We start from the raw sequence: 5,000 nt of genomic DNA on the forward strand, positions 1-5,000 counted from the left end.
TGGTCTGGGGTCTAGGGCAGCATCCGCCGCGTGCACGGGCTGGAGCTCGGCTCCCTTTTTTTGCATGCAAGCCAACCGATCGAGGCCATGGGCGCCTGCCGGTCACCGGAGCAACCAGTCGCCGGACAAAAATCGCCGGAAGGCATGCACGCCCTGTATTTCGTTCGAGGGACGTTGGCCGGGGTGCACGCAATGGGAGGCCCATCGCGCACACCTACTCCCCCCGTGGGGGGGGGGAGAGGGGGTGCCGGACCACCACCCCCTAAAGAGCATTAGAGATTTTACAGATATGCTACCAGTAGACGTTAAAATGTCTGAAACGGGGACACTTTTTCCAAACAAGCAAATCCCACACCGAGGGTGCGCAGGTGCCGATGGTGGTCGAGGCATGTGCCCGCAACAAGGGCCAACGTGAGCCGATGGTGGTCGAGGCAACCGCCCGCACCAGCTCGAGGCATGTGCCCACACCAAGGCCCGGCATGTATCGATGGTGTTCGACGTAGGGGCAATCTTCTGCTGATGGTGGTCGAGGCAAGAGCCCGCACCAAGGGCCAGCGTGTGCCCATGGTGCTCGAGGCAACCGCCCGCACCAGGGCCCAGCGTGTGCCGATGGTGCTCGAGGCAACCGCCCGCACCAAGGGCCGGCTTGTGCCGATGGTGTTCGAGGCAACCGCCCGCACCAGGGCCCAGCGTGTGCCGATGGTGGTCGAGGCAACCGCCCGCACCAGGGCCCAGCGTGTGCCGATGGTGTTCGAGGCAACCGCCCGCACCAGGGCCCAGCGTGTGCCAATGGTGGTCGAGGCAACCGCCCGCACCAGGGCCCAGCGTGTGCCGATGGTGGTCGAGGCAAGCGCCCGCACCAGGGCCCAGCATGTGCCGATGGTGGTCGAGGCAAGCGCCCTCACCAAGGCCGAGCGTGTGCCGATGGTGGTCGAGGCAACCGCCCGCACCAGGGCCCAGCGTGTGCCGATGGTGGTCGAGGCAAGCGCCCGCACCAAGGCCGAGCGTGTGCCGATGGTGGTCGAGGCAAGCGCCCGCACCAGGGCGCAGCGTGTGCCGATGGTGGTCGAGGCAAGCGCCCTCACCAAGGCCGAGCGTGTGCCGATGGTGGTCGAGGCAACCGGCCGCACCAAGGGCCGGCGTGTGCCGATGGTGTTCGAGGCAACCGCCCGCACCAGGGCCCAGCGTGTGCCGATGGTGGTCGAGCCAGGAGCCCGCACCAAGGGCCGGCGTGTGCCGATGGTGTTCGGGGCAACCGCCCGTACCAGGGCCCAGCGTGTGCCGATGGTGCTGGGGGCAAGCGCCCGCACCAGGGCCCAGCGTGTGCCGATGGTGCTGGGGGCAAGCGCCCGCCCCAGGGCCCAGCGTGTGCCGATGGTTATCGGGGCAACCGGCCGCACCAGGGCCCAGGGTCTGCCGATGGTGCTCGAGGCAACCGCCCGCACCAAGGCTCAGCATGTGCCGATTGTGATCGAGGCAACAACCCACACCAGGGCCCAGCTTGTGCCGATGGCGGTCGAGGCAAGTGCCCGTACCGAAGGGCAGCCTATGCCGATGATGGTCGATGCATGTGCCATCACCATGCGTCATCATGTGCCATTGATGGTCGAGGCCTTGGCCGAAGTTCGATTTTGAGCCACGGTGCCCATGCTTGGCTCCAGCATGTGCTGGTGCCGCATTTTTTTCACTCGGGACAGCATCGCCGGAGCATCGCCGGAGTACCGCCGGAGAACCTGACCGGCGGCATTGGGGTTCCGACGATTGGGAGGGGGGCCGGGGGGGTGTGCGCACATGATGTGCGATGGGTGCTGGTACTTGGCCTTGTGTTGGCCCCCTATCCCTCATCAAACCTCTGAGAATTCACACCCCCTTAAAGAGCATTTGAGATTTTACAGGTTTGCTACCAGTAGCCGTTAAAGTGTCTGAAATGGGGACACTTTTTTCAAACGGTCACAAAATCTTCTCTACTTCGAGTTTTTAGCTGAATTTTTTTGTGCATGCCAACAAAAATAGAAGGATCATGCCTACAAAATTTGGGGCCAAAAATCCTTATAAAAAAATTTTAAAAAATCCCGAACCGCAAAAAGTTTCGAAAATCGTGAAAAATAGAAAACGAGTCATCCTCCAATGAAACTTCACGTGAAGGCTTAGGGGACCATTGTATGAATTTACAAGCCATAAAAATGGCATTGGCACGGCAGAAATTTGAAGATGTGCCTAAACCCACCAGGGCCCAGCGTGTGCCGATGGTGCTCGAGGCAACCGCCCGCACCAGGGCCCAGCGTGTGCCGATGGTGCTCGAGGCAACCGACCGCACCAGGGCCCAGCGTGTGCCGATGGTGGTCGAGGCAACCGCCCGCACCAGGGCCCAGCGTGTGCCGATGGTGGTCGAGGCAACCTGCCGCACCAGGGCGGAGCGTGTGCCGATGGTGGTCGAGGCAAGCGCCCGCACCAGGGCCCAGCGTGTGCCGATGGTGGTCGAGGCAAGCGCCCGCACCAGGGCCCAGCGTGTGCCGATGGTGGTCGAGGCTGCCGATGGTGGTCGAGGCAACCTGCCGCACCAGGGCCCAGCGTGTGCCGATGGTGCTCGAGGCAACCGACCGCACCAGGGCCGAGCGTGTGCCGATGGTGCTCGAGGCAAGCTGCCGCACCAGGGCCCAGCGTGTGCCGATGGTGGTCGAGGCAACCGCCCGCACCAGGGCCCAGCGTGTGCCGATGGTGATCGAGGCAACCGACCGCACCAGGGCCCAGCGTGTGCCGATGGTGCTCGAGGCAACCTGCCGCACCAGGGCCCAGCGTGTGCCGATGGTCGTCGAGGGAACCTGCCGCACCAGGGCCCAGCGTGTGCCGATGGTGGTCGAGGCAAGCGCCCGCACCAGGGCCCAGCGTGTGCCGATGGTGCTCGAGGCAACCGACCGCACCAGGGCCCAGCGTGTGCCGATGGTGCTCGAGGCAACCTGCCGCACCAGGGCCCAGCGTGTGCCGATGGTGCTCGAGGCAACCTGCCGCACCAGGGCCCAGCGTGTGCCGATGGTGGTCGAGGCAAGCGCCCGCACCAGGGCCCAGCGTGTGCCGATGGTGGTCGAGGCAACCGACCGCACCAGGGCCCAGCGTGTGCCGATGGTGGTCGAGGCAAGCGCCCGCACCAGGGCCCAGCGTGTGCCGATGGTGGTCGAGGCAAGCGCCCGCACCAGGGCCCAACGTGTGCCGATGGTGCTGGGGGCAACCGCCCGCACCAGGGCCCAGCGTGTGCCGATGGTGATCGAGGCAACCGCCCGCCCCAGGGCCCAGCGTGTGCCGATGGTGGTCGAGGCAAGCGCCCGCACCAGTGCCCAGCGTGTGCCGATGGTGGTCGAGGCAAGCGCCCGCACCAGGGCCCAGCTTTTGCCGATGGTGATCGAGGCAACCGGCCGCTCCAGGGCCCAGCGTGTGCCGATGGTTATCGGGGCAACCGGCCGCACCAGGGCCCAGGGTCTGCCGATGGTGCTCGAGGCAACCGCCCGCACCAAGGCTCAGCATGTGCCGCTGGTGATCGAGGCAACAACCCACACCAGGGCCCAGCTTGTGCCGATGGCGGTCGAGGCAAGTGCCCGTACCGAAGGGCAGCCTATGCCGATGATGGTCGATGCATGTGCCATCACCATGCGTCATCATGTGCCATTGATGGTCGAGGCCTTGGCCGAAGTTCGATTTTGAGCCACGGTGCCCATGCTTGGCTCCAGCATGTGCTGGTGCCGCATTTTTTTCACTCGGGACAGCATCGCCGGAGCATCGCCGGAGTACCGCCGGAGAACCTGACCGGCGGCATTGGGGTTCCGGCGATTGGGAGGGGGGCCGGGGGGGTGTGCGCACATGATGTACGATGGGTGCTGGTACTTGGCCTTGTGTTGGCCCCCTATCCCTCATCAAACCTCTGAGAATTCACACCCCCTTAAAGAGCATTTGAGATTTTACAGGTTTGCTACCAGTAGCCGTTAAAGTGTCTGAAATGGGGACACTTTTTTCAAACGGTCACAAAATCTTCTCTACTTCGAGTTTTTAGCTGAATTTTTTTGTGCATGCCAACAAAAATAGAAGGATCATGCCTACAAAATTTGGGGCCAAAAATCCTTATAAAAAAATTTTAAAAAATCCCGAACCGCAAAAAGTTTCGAAAATCGTGAAAAATAGAAAACGAGTCATCCTCCAACGAAACTTCACGTGAAGGCTTAGGGGACCATTGTATGAATTTACAAGCCATAAAAATGGCATTGGCACGGCAGAAATTTGAAGATGTGCCTAAACCCACCAGGGCCCAGCGTGTGCCGATGGTGCTCGAGGCAACCGCCCGCACCAGGGCCCAGCGTGTGCCGATGGTGCTCGAGGCAAGCGCCCGCACCAGGGCCCAGCGTGTGCCAATGGTGGTCGAGGCAACCGCCCGCACCAGGGCCGATAGTGTGCCGATGGTGCTCGAGGCAACCTGTCGCACCAGGGCCCAGCGTGTGCCGATGGTGATCGAGGCAAGCTGCCGCACCAGGGCCCAGCGTGTGCCGATGGTGGTCGAGGCAAGTTCCCGCACCAGGGCCCAGCGTGTGCCGATGGTGGTCGAGGCAAGTTCCCGCACCAGGGCCCAGCGTGTGCCGATGGTGCTCGAGGCAACCTGCCGCACCAGGGCCCAGCGTCTGCCGATGGTGCTCGAGGCAACCTGCCGCACCAGGGCCCAGCGTGTGCGGATGGTGGTCGAGGCAAGCGCCCGCACCAGGGCCCAGCGTGTGCCGATGGTGGTCGAGGCAAGCGCCCGCACCAGGGCCCAGCGTGTGCCGATGGTGGTCGAGGCAAGCGCCCGCACCAGGGCCCAGCGTGTGCCGATGGTGGTCGAGGCAACCGCCCGCACTAGGGCCCAGCGTGTGCCGATGGTGCTCGAGGCAACCTGCCGCACCAGGGCCCAGCGTGTGCCGATGGTGCTCGAGGCAACCGACCGCACCAGGGCCGAGCGTGTGCCGATGGTGGTCGAGGCAAGC

Source organism: Durio zibethinus, unplaced genomic scaffold (genome assembly GCF_047325235.1).
Source record: "Durio zibethinus cultivar Kanyao isolate XHJ-2024 unplaced genomic scaffold, ASM4732523v1 HiC_scaffold_2, whole genome shotgun sequence".
Lineage (NCBI taxonomy): Eukaryota > Viridiplantae > Streptophyta > Magnoliopsida > Malvales > Malvaceae > Durio > Durio zibethinus.